The 24,697-nt window shown below is 40.9% G+C and overlaps 1 pseudogene; it reads left to right on the forward strand.

Moving 5' to 3' along the window:
- The first annotated feature begins 526 nt into the window (after positions 1 to 526).
- LOC111094935 overlaps positions 527 to 24,697 on the forward strand; it is a 62,348-nt pseudogene continuing 38,177 nt past the window's right edge.

Consider the following 24,697-nt stretch of genomic DNA (forward strand, 5'->3'; position numbering starts at 1 on the left):
TTTTTTCCTTGACAGATTATCATACTGATTTCCTCAACATAAATTATATTATGATGTACTTCCCCCAGCAACCTTGTTGGTGTCCTGTTAGGTAGTTCAATATATTCAGGAAATCTTATTGGCAATAGAGAAATCAAGACATTTGGAAGGATCATCAGAAATTTGTTGTCATAGTCAAGGTCATGCAACATAAAGCAATATAATCAATTTCTCAGAGCTGAATAAAACCATGTATACCCAATTGTGGTAAACAGAGTCAAGAGTAATCCCCATGATCCCTGCCTATTGTATGCATGTCTTTGTGTCAACCCATTCTCTTAAGTGTGACCAGGACCTGTGATCTTTTTGTAACCAAGAAACACAGCAACTGTGATGAAATGTGTGATTATGTGCACATGATTTTGTTACATAGATTGTAACTCCCATTTGCTGAGACACTCTCCTGTGCTGACTTTGATGCTGCCAGCTGACTTGGTAGGAGCTGGCATAGGGAGAAGGCCATATGGTAAGCAATTGAGGGTACCCTATGGCCAAGAGCATCAAGAAATGCAAGCCCCTAGTCCAACAGCCTAACAAGAAACTGAGCGCTACCATCAGCCCTCAGAGCTTGGAATTTGAACCTTCCCCAGGTGAGCCTCAGATGAGACTACAACCCTACATTACATCTTTATTGTAGCCTTATGAGACTTTGGAGCAGAAAATCTAGCTAAATCATTCCTGGACTTCTCAGCAATAGAAAATGTGAGAAAATCAATGTGTGTTGTTTCAAGCCACTGAGTTTATGGTTATTTGTTTCACAGGCATAGAAAACTAATACCCCAATAGACCTTTTCCTTTTTAATGTTGCATGAGTCAAGTATTTCCTCAAGTCATGACACTCTCACTAGATCTTATAGTAGATATTTCCACAGGAAAACCCTCTTCTATGCACGATCAACTGTCCCATATTTCAATTTATATGGAGGTCCCAAGGAGTGCAAGAGAGTGTATTCATGTATTTAAAATTCTAAGAACTAATTCCATGACATACTTCTCTCCTGCCCCAATATGAGCCCTATCATTATATTAACAATATCATCTCTTGTCATCTTTACTTCTTCCTTTGGTTGGCCATCTTCTCATCATGCCAGGAATTTACAACTTTGCCTCAACCAGAAGACAAAAGAAAAGAAAAGGAGAATTATACCCATAGCTGATTAACTGTCCCTTCTGAGATGAGTCTTGATCATTTCTCTTCCAGATAGCAATCATTTTCAAAGGTCTGCCCTCAAAGTGAATGCATAAGAATTCAACCAAGTGAAGAAAGGGAAGGAGAATGTTCAAAGAACAGGTTCAGAGTGCACAAATCCCCATGGTGGGAGAGCACACAATGTGAAAGAAGGCAGAAGATGTACACGAAAAGCCTGGGTAGCTGAGATGGAGTCAGATCATGCAAAATCTTCATAAAGTATGTTAAAGATTTAGCTTTTTAACCTAAGAACAAAGCGAAGCTGCCAAAAGGTTTCAGGAGTGTGGGAGAGGTCGCATGATCAAAGTATCTTTTGGAAAGGGTGCTTGGTGCTGGGGATTTACGCCAAAGATACAGATGCAGTGAAATGCCAGGACACCTGCACCCCAATGTTTATAGCAGCAATGTCTACAATAGCCAAACTGTGGAAGGAGCCTCGGTGTCTGTCAAAAGATGAATGGATAAAGAAGATGTGGTCTATGTATAAAATGGAATATTACTCAGCCATTAGAAATGACAAATATCCACTATTCGCTTCGACATGGAGGGACCTGGAGGGTATTATGCTGAGTGAAATAGGTCAATTGGAAAAGGACAAAAATTATATGGTCTCATTCATTTGGGGAATATAAAAACTAGTGAAAGGGAATAAAGGGAAAGGAGAGAAAATGAGTGAAAATATCAGAGAGGATGACAAAACATGAGAGACACCTAACTCTGGGAAATGAACAAGGGGTAGTGGAAGGGGAAGTGCGCGGGGGGTTGGAGTGACTGGGTGATGGGCACTGAGGGGGGCACTTGGCGGGATGAGCACTGGGGTTACGCTATATGTTGGCAAATTGAACTCCAATAAAAAAATTTTTTTTAAAAAAAGGGGGAAAGAGTGCTTAGTCAGCTTAGTTGGTAGAAAATGAAGACTCTTGATCTTGGGGTCATGGAGCCCATGGTAGGCATAGAGTTTACATTAAAAAACAATTAAGTAATACCAAAGTACTCTCTGGAAAAGATTTAGTCTGGCCAAAATGAAGGCGAATATAGTGAAAACATGGAGAATGGAAGGTGACTGAAGAAGCAACCTAGTGAAAGATTATAATAGCCTAGATTAGTGAGATAGCAATGAAAATGGAGATGAACTGGAGATAATTGGACAGAGGGACCTAAAGTTTTTACTCACTATTGTTTCTTAGACATTTCATTTCTCTAATCTTGAAAAGTTTTCTGGCTTAATTTTAATTTGCCCAGAGAATTTCCTGTCTTTCTAGAAAGGATGCATAGTTAACATACATTTGGGCCCTTGCATGTGTGAAGCTGTGCCAACATTGCCTTCATAAGTAAATGAGGGCATCAGCTGCTATCTTTTTCTCTCAAAATTTTATAAATGAGCTACTGTATCCTCTAGTTTTATATAGCAGAAAAGAAATCTGTTTCCCTTTGATTATCTTCTTTTTTGTTCATACTTTTTTTCTGTCTGAAAGTTTCTGAGATACTTTATCCTAGAATTTCACCAGATGTGTCTAGGACTGTATCTTTAATCCTGTTGGGTGCCCAATGAACACTTTGGATCTGAAAACTTGATTATGTTTGAAGCTCAGATAGGATAAGCTCAGATAAGCTCTAAAATTTCTTCAATCATGATTTTTTTTCCTTCATTTATCTTCTTTCCTGGAAATTCTATTCTTGGCATAAATCTCGAGGCTTGTTCTATTACATGTTTTCTTCTTTTACTCATGATTTTTATTTCCTCTTGTTTTGTTTTGTTTTTTTTTTAGAACGTTTCTGTATTTGAACTTTCAAGTCACTTATTCAGTTTTCAGCAGCATTGATTCCATTGTAAAACTTCTTTGGAATCTTTAAATTCATAAATTCCACTTTTTAATTTTTAATTTTTTTAAGATTTTAAAATTATTTTTAATTTCTACGCCCGGCATGGGGCTCAAACTCACAGCTTCAAGATCAAGGTTTCATGCTCCACCAACTGAACCAGCCGGGCACCCCCACAAATTCCCCTCTTCAAAATTTCCAAAATCTTTTTGCTATCTCATAATTTCTGTTTTGCATTTCCCTTTATTTTTGATAGGAATTGTCATCATAGATTTTTTGTTTTCCTCTAATACTGTAACTCTTCTCCTTGGAACTAAGTCGTCAACTGATCTGTCCACTTACTGCAGAAAGAGTAGAAATCTCTCCAAAATCCTTTGCAGATAAGGTTGGGGAAGCCTGTTAGGCCATGCTGGCTTTGCAGAAGGATGAGGTCAGAAGTTTTTCATGTTAAACCACTGGTGAAATAACGGCACTCTTGGTGTTGAGGATTCCATTATTTTAGTCTTCTCCGTGTGTGAGCTTTGAGTGGCTGTTGTTTTCGGCCCATTGGAAGGGAAACTGTTCAAAGCAGCAGTCCCACTCAGCAATGGCAATGTCCATAGAATCAGCAGAGTCTCAGGCATTCAGTGGTGAGCAGGAAGGAAGGGTTGATCTCCATAGGTTCAGGCAATTTCTACACTCTGCTGTCTGCCCTCTCAGAAAGCCTTGGAATCAGAGCTCCCAACTCCATGCTAGATCACAAAGAATAGTTTCCTCCTTCCTGGTAATTGAAATCATGCTGCAGAGAGGGCAATTTCTCCCAGTCTGGTTTCTGCAAGGTCATCTGGGAAGCCCAAAGATCCTAGATGTGTGCGATCCCCTCCAGGTTCCTACAGTGAAACGTGGTCATCTCTATACCACCTCCCCCACCCCTCCTACCCAAAGACACACATATACAGAAGCTTTAACTTACACATTGATTCACCCCAGCAGAAAATTGAGGGAAATCAGGAGCAAAAGTCATGTGCTCAGGTTGCCATCTTCCCAGAATCCTTCCTCTGGGTGGGTATATATATAATTTTTATATATTTATATATTATTGATGTATTTTTATTTCCTTTCATCTATACTAAACTCTCATTGAAGGCAGGAATGTCAGGTAGCTTATGGTTTGTTTGTTTTAAGACAAATTGTGTAATGAAGATAGTGTGACCCAATTTCAATAGATATTCCTTAATAATACCAATGGCATTCTAGGCATGCTTCATAATTGGTAAGAGGGTGAGCCAAGCAAAAACACATGCCTTGGACTAACAACTAAGAAATAGGGTCACGGCAGCCCAGGTGGGTCAACAGTTTAGCGCCACCTTCAGTCCAAGGCATGATCCTGGAGGCCCCGTATTGAGTCCTGCGTGGGGCTCCCTGCAGGGAGCCTGCTTCTCCCTCTGCCTGTGTCTCTGCCTCTCTCTCTATGTCTCAAATAAATAAATAAATAGATAGATAGATGATAGATAGATAGATAGATAACCTTTAAAAAAAAAAGAAATATGGTCGCATTAGCCATCAGAAATTGATCTTTTTCTCATGCTGGTTGCCAATTTTTTATCGATTAGTTGTTGCCCTTGAAAATCAAGATGCTATTGATCTGCATCAAGTACTTAAAGGGTTCTCAAGAAATATTTGTGGATATTGATGCATTACAAAAGAAAATAAGACTATGGTAGACTAGTCCATGCAACTTTCATTGTTTGTATTTCTTTTTTTTAAGATTTAATTTATTTATTCATGAGAGACACACACACAGAGAGAGAGAGAGAGAGAGAGAGAGAGAGGCAGAGACCCAGGCAGAGGGAGAAGCAGGCTCCATGCAGGAAGCCCAACGTGGGATTTGATCCTGGGTCTCCAGAATCAGACCCTGGGCTGAAGGCAGCCCTAAACCGCTGATCCACCTGGGCTGCCCCTCACTGTTTACGTTTCTTAAATAACTCTGTGTATCTTTCTTTACTTAGTAATTAATACAACTAGTTAGAGAAACTTTTCTGGTTCCCCGGTCACTTCGAAGGCTTTGTGAAGTGGTTTTGTAATAGTTTCATGATAAGGCACCTTAGGAGATGCTTGACCTGCCTTAAACTCTTGAATGTCCTAATTCTCAGTTGATCAATAGAAATACTCTCAAAGATGTATTGTTGAAAATATAAAGTATGTAAGCCCATAATTTTCTTCTGCTGTGAATGTAATTGGTTCCCATTTTAAGCAAAAGCACTTTGAGAATGTCAGAAAACTGAACCCTGCCTCTATCTGGCTATAGAAATAAGGAGTGAGGATACTCTAAATGAAGTCAGAATGACAGGGTGGTTGAAATAATGATGAAATTAGGACAAGAGGTATTTTCAAGATAAACTGGTTCACTACTCCTGTTGCTAAAAGCATATAGAATATCATGAAATGTTAAGCAAAGAAGATTACCAAACCACCCTTCAAAGAAGCAGCCTGTGGAAGAGTCAAAGGTCTATGAAAATGAACAGAAAGAATCTACTTTCCCCTCTTCTAGTTCAAATAAAATGGAGGTTTTCTTTTTCTAAGTTTGAATGAGACCAAAGAGGCTCAGGTGGCCCTGAGAGCCTTGGAATAGAGATTATTATGTAGAGATGACAACTAGAGAAGTCTCAACCTGGGGTTCAATTTAATTGGTTTCTGTCTACAGGACCCCATATTATTTATCCCAATATGGTTCCAAAATTCTCTGCTTCCCTGCAAAGTAGATGTTCCCGAAGATTACCTCCTGCCTACCAGACTGAACTTCTATTAGTTGAAGTGTTTTGTAATAGTTGTTGCTTCCATTTTAGCTCAGCTGGACTCAGGAAATGAAAGGGGGGTAGCTAGGGTGTATTTAGGGAACACAGGGCTGCAGCTCATTGGCGTGAGGTTTAGGAAATGTTATTTCATGGCTTCCACTTCTGATTATAGATTTCTGCCACCACACTGGACACTAGTGCCCTACTCGCAACACGGCAGGAGAGACCCCGACCTGGAACTCTAATCTTAGAGTCCCATTCTGGCCCTCCTCAAATGGCACCCTCCTCCAAAAGATGAGGAGTCCATAGGGCCAAGGGGTCTGAGAATTCTGATTTGAACCAGGATTTCCATATTTTTATGGAAGTCTATTTGTCAAGCTAGGAGGATAAAACATATTTTATTTGATTTATAACAAATGGCTAGCTTGATTTCTAACATATTTTTAAATAAATAATGTGTGGGCCTTCATTTGTACTCTCAAGCTGGTCTCCACAAATGGTAGAAATGGGCCTTGGCACTACTCCCTCTGGGCCGCAGAAGACACTACCTAATCAATTCGTGGGCCACCTCCAGTGCTGACTCTTTCTCCTCTCACAACAAGACTGTAACTAGTGTGGGGTCCTGGCCGTCCTGTTAATTAACATGTTATTTCCTCTGAATTTTCCTGTCTGTAGAACAACCAGGTTAGACAAGATGAGCTGAAGATTCCTTCCAGTTCTTTGACCTGTAAGTGTGGCAAAGAGCCGATAGCTGTTTTTGGCTTCTCAGCATTTATTGGGGTCTTTAAGTCACTTTGAGCCAAGGTTTCTGTGGGTAAAGCAGAGTGGGACCTCAGCCATATTTCTGTCCTACGTACGCAGTGGAGTTTCACTGGGTCTTACCAGCTTGTGCATATGAAAATGACCTTGATAACAGTGATAACTTCAGTTCCACGAGTTTCTACCCACATGTTCTGGGTGAGAGCCTCTGTCCTCCTCAAAATTTCACTCAACTATTGATGGGCATCTCCAGGATTTTTTAACAGTTCTTAGGTTTCTCCAGCTTAAAGCACCATGTTAGTGTCTCCTGAAGAAAGCCTTGCTTCTTAACCCTCCACACTGCACATGTGGCCCATGTTGGGTGACAGAGAGCATTACCAGAGGTCCTAGGGCACCAGTTCCTCATGCCTCCAAGGCTACAGTCCCACAAAACAAGCTGCAGCCATGGTCTGTGCCACAGATGGAGAAGCAAGGCCCCTCTGCCCTTCTCTCCATTTTATTCCCTACTTTGTCCATGGCATGGATACAAAGCAGAAGTGAGCCTGCTCCCCTCTCTCACACTGTCATGTGAAAGCAGAGTTTCTCTTGAAAGGATGCAGACACAGATCCAAGGCCCCCAGGACAAACCCTGACACTGGTTTTGACATCTCTGAATCTCCCCGGGGTCGAATGCTCTCTGGTCCCTTCCCCATGTGAATATTAATCAGGCAGGTGTCCATGGATTACTGGCCCACTAACCTTTTGGATATACCAGATATGTGAACACAACTGGAACACAATAAATCAGTGAACGGATGACTCACTGAGATAACTAAAGCCAAAGAAAACGATGGAGTACAGTGATACGAGCCTCACTCTCTAAACATTTCAGAAATTTATTCAGATTCACAGTGTTTATGATTATTAACTGAATATTTTAGGCCTTGGTGAATGATTCTTGCATTTTTGGCAATAGAGAAAGCTAATCATTAATATTCGCTGGGTAACAAAGTGAGGGTTGCTGGAGATGAGGCGGGTGAGGGGACAGGGTTACTGGGTGATGGGCATTAAGGAGGGCATGTGATGTGATGGGCACTGGGTGTTATATGCAACTGATGAATTATTGAACACTACATCTGAAACTAATGAGGTACTATATGTTGGCTAATTGAATTTAAATTTTAAAAAAATTCACTGGATACCTATGATATGCTGGGAACCAGGTTATACATTTATATGCATTATCTTATGGACTCTTTTAAGTCAGGTGATGGGAAACTTTTTCTGTGAATAGCCTGATAGTAAATTATTTTCAATGTCGTGAGCCATAATCATAACATCTCTGTTGTACTATTAGCTCTGAAAGCCAAAGTGTCAACCAATGAATGTGGCTGTGTTCCAATAAAGCTTAATATAAAAAATAAAAATAAAATAGGTTGCAGGCCGCATTTGGCCCACAAGCAAATTAGATTGGCTGACCCCTGCTTTATAGAATTCATGGATATGGTATTGTTTGCATCCTCATCAAAGTAACAAGGAGACTGAAGCATCAAGAGTCTACACAACTGGCCCAAGATCTCAGATATGAAGGAATAGAACTGGGATTTGAACCTAAGCAGCCTAACTCCAGAGCACACACTTCAGCACAGGGCCATTTAGGACACATGATAGTAAGTTACAGATTACCGTTGGTGGGAAACTTAGGGGCTGGGACCTGCCTTTGAACCTGCATTGTATGTGTGCTTCATGTTTTCTTCCTCAGTCATCATCGCCAACAGAGAGCTTGATATACAGGTTTCCCCTACAAACACTTTCATAAGTCGAAATGGCTTAAAGTAAAGAAGCAATTACTATTCATTTATGTGAAAAAAAATGAGTATTTCCAAACCCCCCAAATCACCTCTCTTCGGCTTTTCTGATACCTTAGGACACATCTTGTGAACACATGCACAAAATAAATCAAGATAAAGCACAGATGCTCACAGACACGGTTCAGAGCTCTGGCAGCTTGATGCTGAGATGTTGAGTGTAGTTTCTGGGGAAGGAGCTTGGCAGGGCCACTCTCACTGTTTGGGGGGCCCGCTGCCTCTATAATGACTGGCTGCAAAACAAACACTGAATGCTCTTTTTGCTTTTTGCAAAATCCTCTTTGGATTTCTTTTGGTTAGCGGAAACAGGTGCTAACGTAGGTCCTTCCTAAAAGCAAAGTGGCCCAATGCGAACTTTTGAAACACAGAGTATACCTGCATACTCATGATCCATTAAAGGGAAAAAAGCCAGTAATAAATGAAAGGTCACTTTCTTGCTTTGAAGTATCAGGAAAGGGTGGTGTATGCCCCATCTAACAACCCTTAATTAGAGAATTGCAGTATTCATGACTTCTTAATTGCTCTAATGATATGATCTCACTTACTACTCATTAATTTCCTCTCCAACATGGCCCCTCAAGCCAGCTCCACCTTTCATAAAAAGGAAGCATGAGTCAGTAATAATGATAATAATAGTGATAATGATGATAATTCCATTAACAACAATGCATTTGTATAGTACTACTCGAAGCCACTCTTTCTTTTTTTTTTAGGGCCCCTCAATGCAATGCCCCCAGACGACTTCCAAACATGTGGCCTCAACCCTCCCCAACACTCAGGCCTCGACCCTAGATTCTGTCCCAGCCCAGAATCATCTGGGTCTTCTGCTCTTTCTCTGTACTGGGGACCCCTGCCTCCAGTCTCTTGATCACACAGCACTGGGGTAAGTGGATGGCCTAGATTCAGATCCCAGCCCTGCCCCTTTGCCCATGGTCACACTACCTGAGCTTGCCTTGGCACCTTCCTCATCTACAATGTGGGCATGAAAATAACTGTAAAGGGCTTTGGGGAGGATTTCAATGAGCTTATATTTAAAGTGCTGAGAACAGTCCTGGGCGCACACTAAACTGTCTGTGTGGCAGCTGGTATCATTTGCCGCATACCAATTACTGTAAAATGTTGTGTGTCATTTACTTGGTGCCATTGTTCTCACTCCTGCTAGAGTATAAGGTTTGTGAAGCCACAGGCTTTGTTTAGGTCACTGCTATATCTTCTGTACCTAGAACAGTGCTTGATGAAGTGGGGGTGGAGGGGAATGGTAGGCTGCCTAAAGAGGAAAAACAGGGGCATTTATAATTTAAGTTTTTATTTTAATTCCAGTTAGTAAATGTACAGTGTTACATTGCCACTCATTCTTCTAAGCACTTTGTATATATCAATTCATTTAATCTTCACAGCGAAAACCATTTTACAGATGAGGAAACTAAGACCTAGGTGTTAAGTGGCTTGGCCAAGGGTGAAATTCCAGGTAAGTGGCTCAGCCGGACTTTGAATTCAGGCACACTGGATCCAGATCCCATCACTTTAAGTATTAAGCCTGACAACCTCTCAAGGAGGATTTGTAAATATAGCAAAAACTAAAATTTGTCATTTTGGTAAGTCACCTCAGTGTAGGTAGAATATGGATTGTGTTTTGTGGTTTATTATGGAATAGTATACTATATTCTTCTTTTTTGTATATTTTTTATTGGAGTTCAATTTGCCAACATATAGCATAACACCCAGTGCTCATCCCATCAAGTGCCACCCTCAGTGCCTGACACCCAGTCACCCCATCACTATATTCTTCCTTATTAAGGAGGTTGTAACTTCCTTTGCATGTGAAGGCATGGGGAAGCCCCCATCAATGGTCTCTTCCTACTCTTGACATTGATAATCTCTGCCGATGCCAATGCCCATCCCCCTGAGACAATTTCAAGACGCTATCATTTGAGTGTGTGGGGGGCACCTCAGGAATGCCCAGGAAAATGGATAGAGGCAGATGGACACTTTGAAATAGATGCATTTCCTTTCCCATCTTTCTACTTTTCTATCTGGGATTTTCTCTCTTGAAACTTGTACTTCCTTCGGAGATGCAGCAGATAGTGTTACTGGGCCACCCACATCTCCTTGGAATTGACCATTATTTTCCCTACATGTAGTTCATTTCCTTACTGCCAGCACCTGAGCCTCTTTGCCTGCAAGCTCTACTTGGCCTCTAAATCCTGCTGCATGATCATTTGAGTGTGGGGGCACCCACACACTCAAATGTGTGACACGGTGAAAGTGCCAGAGAACTAATCAATGATTGACAAGAATTGGTGTATAAATACCCCAGCACCATCACTCCTCAGCACGTGTGCTGCACTGGCCCTTAGTGTTCCCCAGATGGTTAAGCTCAGTTGTCTACAGTGGAAATTGGCTTGGAATTGTATCAGTCAGGATTCCACTGGGGTGAGGGGGGAGACAGTATGAGATATGTATGATAAATAGATTGATCGATTGCAAGGAATTGGCCTGTGCAATTGTGGGGTCCTGCAAGTCCAAAATTCATAGGGTGGGCCTTCAGGAAAGGCAAGCTGGAACTCTAGGGCAGAGGCTCATGCTATTTGTACTTTAAGAATCCAGGTGTTGCAGGACGCCTGGGTGGCTCAGTGGTTGAGCATCTGCCTTTGGCTCAAGTTGTGATCCTGGGGTCCTGGGATCGAGTCCTGCATTAGGCTCCCCAGAGGGAGCCTGATTCCAACTCTGCCTCTCTCTCTCTGTGTCTCTCATGAATAAATAAATAAAACTTAAATTAAAAAAAAAGAATCCAGGTGTCACGCCATTTGGGAAGGAAGCCTTTCCTCACCATCTTTCAATATCTGTCTCATAGATGTGTGACAGCACCTGTATTACCATTGTCTGTCTCCTGCTTAAAGATAACCACTATTATTTATTGGTGCCTACTTCCCTCCTGGTTCAGTTCCTAATACAAGGTGGTCAACAAATGTTTGAAATGAATTAAATGAAACCTCTCAGTCCCTGGAATCACAATATGTGCTTACTTTGAACTAAAGGGACCTAGAATATATTTGTATTTTAAGTGCCATAATTTTCATGGTGTGTCTATTATTCCCCTATTCTAGGTCAACTTTTTCTTCTGGGTATCTACATTGTTTGGAGCAATTTGATAAGTGGAAGGCATTTTTTTCTACATGTTGCCATCTTCCGTATCACCCTCCTGGCTGCACTCCCAAGAATACCCAACAAGTTAATTATATTTGTAGACTTGCAAAGTAGCTTTCATGAGTAAGAGTGTCATTCATCTATGAGAGAACCCAGCAGAGTTTGCCGGCGGCAACTTGCCAGAGATGCTAAGTGCTTGCTAGCTCATTGAACCATCCACTGGAGCTCTCCATTTTGAATAGTAATAATTGCTTTAAAAAATTGTTTTTTAATTTATCGACTTTCAAATGAAACCAGAAACCTTTCAAGGCACTGCCTGTGCACATGTGACCCACCTGTCTTTTTCTGGCTCCCACAGGTATCCCCTTCCTAGGAGAGAGATTCACTTTCGCCCTCCCTTGTAAGCTCACCTTATCCCAGGCTTCCAGCCCTACCCCTGTGTGTGCTGTGTCAATGTAAGGAAGAGAGGCAGGATGAAGCTCCACCTGCCACAAAGTCCACAACCTTCATATTCAACTAATGAGAGGGGGAAATGTGGCCTGGTCTTCACATAAATGATAGTTCAGTGTTGACTGCTCCAGCAGAGCTAGTAACAGTAATAGTGGCCGTTACTCTGCGTCAAGCACAATTTGCCAGACCAAATTGGCTACATTTGCCCAACGGAGATGTTTACATACATGACAGCATCAGATCTTCACAATAAGCTTATGTGGTTGATTTGATGAACCCCATTTTACAGCTGAAGAAACTGTGGTCACATAGGTCAATTTTTACTGTAGAAAAGTGAAAATTTGAGTTAGTTCTTAGAAACTACAATTTAAATCAGACTTACTGTGAGTCCAGTTCTGGTCTTTTACTTTACCTCTGACCCTGAGTCTCTGTCTTGATAAACATGTCAGTAAAAAACAAAAACAAAAACAAAACACATCAATGAAGATGATGTCTCCAATTGGAGTTTATGGAAGCCCTACTACATGCTTAGTGCTGTGTGTTTAACCAAGTGATGGGGCCAGGTTTCAACCCCAAGGCAATCTGCATCAGAGCCTGGGGTCTTCCCACTGTCCCTTCAAGGATGAGGCTTGGTCTTGCTTTCCTCAGTTGTGCTGGTAATCTCGGTCTTGCCTTGGGACTCCATCCACGTGACTGAGGGCTGTCTCTTATTCCAATCCACTACATGGTAAGCCAGAGAGATGGGATCAGGACTTGCTGGTGCTTCCCATCTAGAAGTGGTTAACTAACTAACTAACAGGAAACCAATGAAAACATAATCACAAACTTGGAGAAACACAATGGAAGATACAGCTTATGAGCTGTGTGCATACTAGGGAGCCTGACCCAGTTTGAGGAAAGTGATCAGAAAAGGGTTTTTTTTATTTTTTTTATTTTTTATTTATTTTTTATTTATTTTATTTTATTTTTTTTTAAGAAAAGGGTTTTCTGAGGAACTGATTTTTTAAAAAATCAACCTTGAGGTATAATTTGCATACACTAACATCAATCCATATTAAGTATACATGTGATGACTTTTGGCAGATGTATATGCCCATGAAACCACTACCACAATCAAAGTGGAACATTCACATCACCCCAAAAGCTCCCTTGCGCCCCTCTGTAACCAGTAAGACACCTCACTTGCAGCCCCAGGCAACAACTGGCCAGCCATCTGTCATGATAGGTCACATCTGTTTTTTTGTTTTGTTTTGTTTTGTTTTTTGAGTTTGATATAATTCCATACTATATGTGTACATTTCTGTCTGGTTTTGCTCCAAATAAAGTTTTTGAGATGCATTAAAAATGAATCTCAGGCCACCTTTTGTCCCAGATCTGCTGTCACAGATCTTCTGACACCCTTGACTGCCTGTCTACTGAGTATCCCATTGCCATCTCCCTGCCCCAACCAACCAGCTTCACTACCTCCTACCATCCAACCTCAGGCTCCCCTGACTGCTTGGCCTCCACTCTCATATATGTCTGGACTTACCAATAAGCACCTGACCCACTTTCCGTGGGGGACGTCTCATCTCTCAAGGCAAAGCCTTAGCTTTCCTGGCCCGGCCCTAGCTTTTGAAGCCTGAGAATCCATGGTAAAGAACTAGGAGCAGCCTTAATCTCTAAGACCCATACATTAATGAATGACAAATCAAGAAATGAAGACTTTCTTCAAGATCTGACTCAAATATCACTTTGGAAATGATTGGACTCTCAAGGTACTTTATGTTTACCTCTCTTGAGCACACAACAATTTCTGCCATATTTAAGCGTGTGTGTGTGTGTGTGTGTGTGTATACATGTTTATCTCTCCATTTAGACCATATGCTCCATTAGAGCAAGAATGAGGTTAATTCACATTTGTGATGCTCAAGGAAATAGCAAAGTGGGGGAAAATTAGGTGCCTCGAAATGTAGTCTCCTCAATGACTCAAATAATTTTCCTTCCAGTTACTGAATTCACAAATTTAGAATTTGTCAAGGCAAAGCACTTTTCTCATACATAAAATATTGTTAATAATGAAAATTTTAAGTACACTAAAATTTTAAATACACTAAAATTAACTCATAGAGAGGAACAGAGCATATGCTAAAGAGTGACATGAAGGAGTAGATATGTTTTTCTAAGATTTATAAAACCTTTGACATTATAAACTGAAACACAGTCAAACTGTGAGGTCTAGTCTATTAAAAGCATGTACTCTATATTGAAAATGCTCACAATTCAGTACCAACAGTGAATGAATATTAAAACTCAGGGTGAAATCTGAGTCAACTCTAGTCAGTTTAACGGAGTACACAATGGTCAAGGAGACATTTCACTGTTATGTATTGATCTGTTTTACCTGAGTCATTTATTTGGGATAAAAAGAAATTCTGCCCTTTTATCCATAAGGTTAATCAAACACAGTCACCCACCACACTGTCCATCTCCATTTGATTATTTAAAAAAAAATGGCCCTCCCTTCTACCATCCCCATAAGTGGGCTTATGCTCTAAGCATAACCACCTGAAGTCTTTATAATTTAAAGGCATAATTTTCTGCCCTCATTTCCATAAAGACTTTTATAGCAGGCACAATCCACTCCAGTGGGTAAGCAATGTATCAAACTCTTGGTACATGCAAAGATTACTTCATTAATTACAAAGAAAAACTATAAAAGAGGCCATCTATTTTCACAGAAAATGCCATAGGTGGGCATTTCAAAGTATTTGGGTGTACATAAAATTATCTTAAGGATTTGTATCCAGTTTTACATGTACAATGTTTTAAAAGACAAACATTACTATAAGGCTTATAAGGAAGAGAACAGGTCCTTTTCTCACAAGCTGACTGGTACTCTGAGGAAACCACTTCTACTTTGGTGCTTTCGATTTCAATATATAACCCCCTACTGCTATTTCTTGATTTTTTTCTTTTGTTTTCAATATTATCTATTGGCTTCCTACTGTGGAAGTGTTCAGCCCTCGCAGGTACTCCTCGGCTACATCTTTCAAACACGCGTCTCCCAATGAAAACTTTCCCCTTCCCCTTATTTACTGGAAAGATCAACATTCTGTTTTGCCTTATTATTACAAGCTCAGCATAATCCCAGATTCAGCTACATAGTCTCCATGCTTGTATTTAATTTCTTTTAAAACTTTAAAAAAATATTTCCTGCAAAGTATATTCTCTCCTCTCTCCTCAATTAGTTTTTCTGTGCCTGTGTTCTCAAAGTTTAGTTGGAAAAGAAAATGAAAGGGGAGTTTCTCATGGTTCAGAGGTTCAGATTTTTCCTTTGCCCTCTCTCTGAGCTTGTGACCAATCCTCCACAATGGCTGGGGTACCTGAGGTCAGACTCTCTCCGGTTTGAATTCTCTGCAGGGTAAAATCTCTGCTCTTCCACACACACCAGGGAGCAGATGCAATTCATTTAAGTGCTGCTTATACACAGCCTATCAACCAAATATCTTTCCATCAGAGGCAATTCTTGCTTTCTGCACCTTTCTGGGGTTCTCTTGTGAACTCATCCGCCTCTCTGCTTCTTCCCCTAGGACATCAGCTTTCTCTGGCCTGTTAGAGCAGCTTCCACTTGCCCAATTTGCTCTCCAGCTTGCTTTTTTTTTTTTAACTTCAATTTCCTCTCTTAGTGTCTTAGTCTTTTTACAAAATAACTCATGTTCCCTCTGTGGTCAGCTTAGTGGCTTTGGAGAAAAAAAAATGGCAGTAATGGCATTTGTTGGATTTACCAGGTATCACCAGAATTCCTCATACAAATAAGGTTTAATTTTCCCAAACTTACATATATAAATCTGAAATCTGTCACAGAGCTCAGTAGGCTGAGCATCTAACTCTTGGTTTCAGCTCAGGTCATGATCTCAGGGTCCTGGGATGGAGCCCTCCATTCAGTGGGAAGTCTGCTTGAGATTCTCTCTCTGCCTTTTTCTCTGCCACTCCCCACTCCTGTGCACATGCGTTCTCTCTCTCTCTCTCTCTCTCTCTCTCTCTCTCTCTCTTTCTCAAATAAATAAGGAGTGCCTGGTTGGCTCAGTAGGTTAAGTGTCCGCCTTCAGCTCAGGTCATGAGCCCAGGGTCCTGCAATCAAGCCCCACCATGGGCTTCCTGCTCAGTGGAGAGTCCACTTGTCCCTCACCTTCTGTCCTTCTCCCACCCCGCCACTCATGTCCCCTCGCATGCTATCGCTCTCTCTCTCTCAAATAAATAAATAAATAAATATTAAAAAAATAAAAATCTGTCACCTAAGTTCTCTCAGATTCAGATTCAGGAGTTTTAAAGAAAAAGGATAATGGTCCTTCATTTTCGCCTACGTAGTTTTGGGGTCTCAACTCTAAAAAGCAAAAATAGTAATTATAATAACAGGCAAGCAAACCAACCCACTCATATTACAGTGAGAAATAAACTAGGTGAATGGTTCAATAACACAACTAAATGGAGAGACAAAATGATTCATCAAGACATGGTATTTAAAGTGGCTTATTATACCCTATTGCTAAGAGGTTTATAGCCAAAATAATACATATTCTTGTCATGTAAGAAAACAGAAAAGCAAAAGTCTCTGCAGAGTGGCTTCTCCTCTACATCGAAGAGCCATCTTTAATTTGTTGATTTCATGTCTTCTATGCAACTGCCATTATCCTGCTGGCAATGCCCTCCAAGGGCCCAAGGTGACTTCCTACCTGCTAATAGCAATAGCCTGTTTTGGGGGGCTCTCCAAAGCATCTGACTCTGAGAACCCTCCTACTTTTCTGGAGCCCTACTCATTTTGGTTCTCTGCTCTCCACTCCCTCATAATTGATTTCTAAAATCCCCCTGCTCACTTTTCTTCCCTTGCTGCTGAGCTTGGATTCCTCATTTCTTTCTTTCTTTCTTTCTTTCTTTCTTTCTTTCTTTCTTTCTTTCTTTCTTTCTTTCTTTCTTTCTTCTTTCTTTCTCTTTCTTTCTTTCTTTCTTTCTTTCTTTCTTTCTTTCTTTCTTTTCTTCTTTCCTTCTTTCCATTAAAGATTTATTTATTTGTCTTAAGGGAGAGAGAAAGAGTGTGTGTGTGTGAGCCTGGGGTGGGGAGTGGTGAGAAGCAGAGGGAGACGGAGAGAGAAACTTAAGCAGACTCCATGCTGAGCTTGGAGCCTGTCTCAGGGCTTGATCTCATGACCCTGAGATCATGACCAGAGCCTAAACCGAGAGTCACATGCTTGACTGAGTGAACCACCCAGGTGCTCCTTGGGTTCCTAATTTCTGAAAATACTGCAGAAAGGCTGGTTAAGGCCAATTTCAATTCTCCCTGACCTCTCAAAATGCTTTGATCACATTAAGCAGTTATATCAGGTGCTTCATAAAAAGGTTGGGGAGGGGGGCAATGCTATGGTGGATATTACGGGGCACTATCTGAATTCACCAACATTCCCCCTCTCAGAGCTGAGGTACTCATTCTCCCAGCTGTTGGGGGCATTGGCAGCTGAAGGCTCTCTGGTAAGACGACCCTGCCCAGGGTCAGGCCCCATCTCCTGGACCCATCAATGACTTCCTTCATACCCCACAAGTACAGATCCCAAAGACCCTCCCCTGTGAACGCTCTACAGGCTAATCTCCATCTTAGAGTTTATTTTCAGGAATTGAACCAAACAGATGCACACTAATTTGAGTAGCTGGGGCAAAAGTAAAGTAGTGCCATCACAAATCTCATTGTCTCAGGGTAGAGCATTTTAAGGACTGGGTATTATGGAGTCAGTTTAAAACACTGCTAAAACAATGCTCTCTGGGATCAGACTGTGCAGGTTTGCAACTTGGATTTATGGCTTACCAGCTCTGGGGACCTGCCCAATTTCTGTTCAGTGTAACCATGTCTTCTTTCCTCACCTATGCAAGGGCAATGACAGTATTGCCCATGCCAACATAGCGCAGGGCTTCTCAAACCTTAGCCTGTAACAAAATCATAGAGGGCTTATTAAAACACAGATAAGAGGTGGCTCAGCAGTTGAGCATCTGCCTTCAGCTCAGGTCATGATCCAGGGGTCCTGGGACCAAGGCCCACATAGGCAGATTCTCCCTCTGCCTATGTCTCTGCCTCTCTCTCTCTCTCTCTTTCTCTCTCTCTCTCTAGTGAATAAATAAATAAAGTCTTAAAAAAAAACACAGATGGCTGGTCCCCAATTCCAAAGTGTCTGAGTCAGTAGGTCTGGGGTGGGACCTGAGAATTAACATTTCTTTTTTTAAAAGATATATTTATTATTTGAGAGAGAGAGAATGAGTGCAGTGAGGAAGGGAAAAGGGAGAGAGAGAATCCCAAGTAGACTCCCCACTGAGTGTGGAGCCCAACACGAGGTTCAACACGGGGCTTGATCGTACGACCCTGAGATCATGATGTGAGCCAAAATCAAGAATCAGATGCTGAACCAACTGAGCAACTCCAGCACTCCAAGAATTAGCATTTCTAGCAGGTTCCCAGGTAATGCTGCTGCTGCTGCTGCTGGTCTAAGGACCATACTTTGAGATCCACTGCCACAGGGTCTTGTGAAGATTAAATGAGAGAATACAGTAGTCCTTACTTTATCTGTGGGAGATATTTTCCAAGACCCCCAGTGAATGCCTGAAACTGCAGATAGTACTGAACCCTATTTTACTGTTTTTTTGTATACATATATACCTATGATAAAGTTTAATTTATAAATTAGGCAGAGATTAACAATACCTAATAATAAAATAGAACAATTGTAACAAGATACTAAAAGTTATGTGAATGTGATCTATCTCTCAGAATACCTTAATGTACTATATTCACCCTCCTTCTTGTGATAATGTGAAATGATAGATGAAGTGAAGTGAAAGATGTAGGCATTTTAACATAGTGGTAGGCGCCTAAGGACCTGATAATAGGTAAGGTTAAGGATCATCTGCTCTTAGACCACAGCTGACCCTGGGTAACTGAAACTGTGGAAAGCAGAACCACAGATAAGGGGGGACTACTATATTTGCAATGTACTGAGCTTGGGACATGCTCAAAAATCTTAGTTGTCTGACTAGGTGCCTGGGCTTGTGCAGTGTACCATCAACATTTCTACCTAATTCATACTTTTTGCTTCTTTAATTTTGAACCTATCAAAGCAGAGCTTTGGAGAGCAGGTGGAGCATAGTCTAAATATGAATAGCTCAAGTGCTTTAGCCCATTGAGAAAAACCAACTTAATAAATAACAGTATTCTATCAGGTAAACTTTTTTCCAGTCATTACAAATACTACTTCCTATTCATGACAAGTGGGATAATTCCATTCAGGCAATTAACTACATGCCAATTTAGAGATTCTGTTTCCTCAACTCTACCTAAAAGGTGATTCCATGAAGCCTACGACCAAGATCATAGATAATGTCTGTGCATTGAGACCACATCAGGAAAGAGTAACTTGGAAAAGCAGGAATTCGTTAGCAAGGATTTTAGATTCTTTTCTACATGTCTCTGTAACTCAGATCAAACAAGACTTAGATTCAAATCTAACCAACATTTTTGAAAAGGTTTAATTTATTTATTTTAGAGAGAGAGAGAGTGTGCATGAATGGGGGGCAGGGCAGAGGGAAAGGGAGAGAATCTCAGGAAGGCTCCATGCTGAGCGCTGAGCCTGATGTAGGGCTTGATCTCATCACCCTGACACCATGACCTAAGCCGAAATCAAGCATCAGACATATAACTGACTGAGCCATGTAGGTGTCCCTAGCCAACATTTTCTGAGCACCTACAAATGTGTCAGGCCTTGTATTGGATGCTTATCCAAATGTATTTTGTTTAATCCCCACAACAATGAGCAAATCTAATCTGTATTAAGGTGATAGAGGCTTAGTATTATTGTATAATGGAGTAAAGTCTGCAGGAACTGTGAAAGTACCAGAAATATCCACCCACCTCTTATTCATAGTGAGCGATTTGATGTTTATTTTAAAGAAAGGTTGGTTTGAATGTCAGAATGTGCACACTGACTTTCATTTTGCTCCTTTAGTATAGCTCAGCAGCTTGCAAACTCTTGTGTGCCTAACAATTAATATGAAAGATTGTACATTCAAAACCAGATGTACCATACCTTCTAGTTGATTTAAGGGTCTTTCAAGGATATTTTAGACTGTAGGGGATTTTTATCTTAAAGGCTGACTTTCAAAACTCATTCTTACATAAAATAAGACTTTTATGAACATTTTAAGCCAAAATTTTTTGGCTATCTAAATCCTCAACATATCAATATAATGTTTAATTCTCTTTCATCTAGTATAAGAATGAACCTCAATGAGGAATAAAGCCTAGGGGGATGGTTCTGAACCTCAGGGGATGGTCCTAAAGAAGTGGCACATGCTTTACTCAGACTTAAAGATAACCTTCAGGATTATATTGGAGTTACTTTCATCAATATTTTTCAACAAATATTTATTTGGCTTTGAATGCATGGCAGGTACTATTCTACGTACAACAGTAATAATGCACAAATTGCTGCTCTCAGAGAGTTTACATTTTAGAATCAGAAGAGACAGATGAGTAACATAAATATGGATGTAATATGTACATTATTATGTCAATATTTCATGATGTGAAGTAGTTTAAAGGGATAGAAAGCTACAGTGGGTGGTGGTGGTGGTGGTGTTAGTTTATCTAACACCATCAGAGAAGGACAAGAACCCAGAGAATGGTGTCCCAGCAATAAAGTGAAGTACAGTATTTTTGGAAGAAGAGGGTAATCAGCTGTGTTGCATGCAGAAGTAAATCCAATAAGATGAAAACTGAGAAATGATCATTGGTTTTGGCAACATAGAAGTCACTGACCTGGACAAGGAAACTGTGGTAGACTAATGGGCATGGAAGCCTGATCAGAGTGGGCTCAAGACAAAATAAGAGAGGGGAAGATAGTAAGCAAGAAACAGCTACTGGGGAGCTTTGTTCAAATAGCAACAGAGAAATGGTAGAGTTGTCAGAGAGGAGTGTGCAATGATGAGAGAGAAACATTATTGTATGTTTGCACACTAAGAGGACTGATCCAGTACAGAGGGGGAAAGTTAATGATATAAAGGAGAGAGGTGGACAGGTCCTTGAAGGATGTCCTTGAGTGAGAATTCAAGAATGGGATCACATGTCCAAGGAGAGGATTTGACCTTCTATAAGTAGTCCAAAAGCTCACTTGTCAAGATTCAAGGGAAGATGTACAATAAAGGAAAGATACAGAAGATGGAAGATGACTTTGGTGGGAAGCTATTAGTGTTCCTTTTTTAATGCTTCAATCTTCTCAGTGAAATCAGAAACAAGACCACCCATTGAGAATGAGCAAGGGCAAGAGGTATTGGTGGTTTGCAGAAAGAGGAAAAAAGCATGAAAAGAATCCTCTAAAAGAATGGGAGAATGGATAGGCCTGGAATAAACAGTGGGATTTCCCAGCAGCTCTAAGGGCTCACATGTAGGCAGTGTACATGTGGATTGCATCTGGTGAGCTGGCTGGCCCGGAGGCCATCTCTAGAGTGGCAGGCAGGATGGAAGGCCTAGGATGTCATATCTTTATCTGAGGACATGCTGCATTATTTCCTGCCTCATGTAACCATCCTCATAAATTTCTATGACCTTTGCCATTAAAGAAAGTTGACATCCTCTAGCAGGGACCGTTTGCATCTTTGCATCAATCACGATGCTGTCCATTGTGACAAGCAAGCAAGGAGAGAACAGCATAGCATTATTCTTCAGGCACCTTGCCAATACAATGAAGTCAAAGACCCTCCTTATTCATTCTTCAGGAATACAACAAACAGCTCTGCCTGCTAGAAACAGAAAGCATTTTTACTAGGGCCTCAAAGCCAGTATCTCTAAACCCATACTGGTTTTTCCCCTACCCCAGTCAGGTTTCCCCCCTAATTCATGGCCTGATTATCCACTTAATACCCTGAATACTATTAGACTCATCTACATATGAAAAAATATAATTACTTTGCTTCTAAACCTTTGATGACTCCTCATTTCCTAAATTAAGTTTAAAACTCATGAGCCCAACGTGGGATGCCCTTCTAGTACGTCCTTCTCACAAGATCTTCACCCATCCATCTTTGGCCCAGACCTACCTTACCATGTTCCATACCTACCTCAGGAGGTAATTTAGGCTCCCAAGAGAAAAAAAAAATAACTGAGATACTTTTGATAGGGAAAGCTTTAGTCAATTTCTATTAAGATCGTGACCTTGGATTAACTAAGAGAAGAACTTTCCATCATATGTCCCAGGAGAGCCTCTCAAACTCATTTCCCACATAGTAATATGGCTTTTAAGGTCTCTTTATTTTAGAATATAGCCTAAATTAAGAGAATGCCTAAAGTTGAATCTCCATTGCCAACATCTCAACTGTGGATCTGGGGAATTATGGTTCAGTTTATTTCAACTATGATAACATTTTCTTTAAAAAAATTTTTTTTATTAGAGTTCAATTTGCCAACATACCACATAACACCCAGTGTTCATCCTGCTAAGTGCCCCCCTCAGTGCCCATCACCCAGTCACCCCAAACCCCTGCCCACCTCCCCTTCTACTACCCCTTGTTCGTTTCCCAGAGTTAGTTGTCTCTCATGTTTTGTCACCCTCTCTGATATTTTCACTCATTTCCCTTTATTCCCTTTCACTAATTTTTATATTCCCCAAATGAATGAGAACATATACTGTTTGTCCTTTTCCGATTGACTTATTTCACTCAGCATAATACCCTCCAGGTCCATCCACGTGGAAGCAAATGGTGGGGATTTGTCATTTCTAACGGCTGAGTAATATTCCATTAAATATAAACCACATCTTCTTTATCCATTCATCTTTTGATGGACACTGAGGCTCCTTCCACAGTTTGGTTATTGTGGCCATTGCTGCTATAAACATTGGGGTGCAGGTGTCCCGGCGTTTCGCTGCATCTGTATCTTTGGGGTAAATCCCCAACAGTGCAATTGCTGGGTCGTAGGGCAGGTCTATTTTTAACTCTTTGAGGAACCTCCACACAGTTTTCCAGAGTGGCTATACCAGTTCACATTCCCTTCAACAGTGCAAGAGGGTTCCCCTTTCTCCTCCACATTTTCTCCAACATTTGTGATTTCCTGTCTTGTTAATTTTCCCCATTCTCACTGGTGTGAGGTGGTATCTCATTGTGGTTTTGATTTGTATTTCCCTGATGGCAAGTGATGCGGAGCATTTTCTCATGTGCTTGTTGGCCATGTCTATGTCTTCCTCTGTGAGATTTCTGTTCATGTCTTTTGCCCATTTCATAATTGTATTGTTTGTTTCTTGGGTGTTGAGTTTAATAAGTTCTTTATAGATCTTGGAAACTAGCCCTTTCTCTGATACGTCATTTGCAAATATCTTCTCCCATTCTGTAGGTTGTCTTTTAGCTTTGTTGACTGTTTCTTTTGCTGTGCAGAAGCTTCTTATCTTGATGAAGTCCCAATAATTAATTTTTGCTTTTGTTTCTCTTGCCTTCATAGATATTTTCTTTAATTTAGTTTCAGCATTGTATTAGTTCAGCATTAGATCCTCCAGAAAACAAGCATCAAGATGGATGTAGAAGCACAAGAGCTTTACTGGGGGAAAATGCCTGCAGTAGATAATGGGGGAGGTAGCAGGAGAAGGGAGAGGCAAGGAGAGTCTTCAGACTGCAGTGTAGGTCTGACAACTGTGAAAGAAAGGACAAAGGAAGGAAGATCAGGCAGGAAGAATCTCAGGCTGTGGCTGAGGTCTGTGGCCCCAGAGCAAAGACTGCCCACCAGAGAAATCCATACCAGGCCCAAATCTCAGCTCTGTTATTATGAGTCACTGGATAGGAACAGCCTAAAGGGAGTGTGGCTTAGGAGGAATGATGCGGCCAATCCCAAAGGCACAGCAGCTTGGGACTGTCAGCTAATGGTACTCTTTCTAGAACATTCTCTCTTATGGGGCAATCTGTGCATTCACCTCCATGGCTGCCATCATCTTCATTATCTTTATTCCCAATCCTAATTCTCTGTTTTTACAATCATTACCAACAGGTAAAGTTACCATCTTCTGAATTTCTACAAACATTTATACATCAGGATATTTACTGACACTGTTCCCTCCCTCTGCCTTTCCTTTTCTTCTCTGCCTGGTTACCTGCTACTCAATCTTGAAGAACCAGTCAAATTAATTCTTCCTTTATGATGTTGTCCATACCTCAACTCCTTTTATGTCCCCCAAAGATGTTGGCAATACTTCAGTAAAGCATTTATAATACTTTAGTAAGTTATTTGTTTGCATTTATAATGCTAAACTTGAAAACTCCTTTAGTGAACAAACCATCTTTTATTTATTTTTGATCCACTAACTCCATAATTCCCAAAGTGCATCCCCTAGTGCCCCAGAGGGGTGCAGGGAAGTCACAAGGGCTGTCATGGGAGTAATTAAAATTTGTGAAGAAAGCAGAATGACACAGCATGAACTATAACCAGTTAGCTGCTTGGCTCCAACTCTTCATAAGTGGAACTGTTAGGGTATTTTTTTCTTTTGGCCTAGGACTGCTGTGAAAAATTGACCAAGGCACTAAAGGCTCTGTGAACTGAGAAAGTTTCAGAAACTCAGCTCTAACTCCCAATAAGCACAGTATTTGGCATATAACATCTGTTTGGTAAATAACTCAAC

Source organism: Canis lupus, chromosome X (assembly GCF_011100685.1).
Source record: "Canis lupus familiaris isolate Mischka breed German Shepherd chromosome X, alternate assembly UU_Cfam_GSD_1.0, whole genome shotgun sequence".
Lineage (NCBI taxonomy): Eukaryota > Metazoa > Chordata > Mammalia > Carnivora > Canidae > Canis > Canis lupus.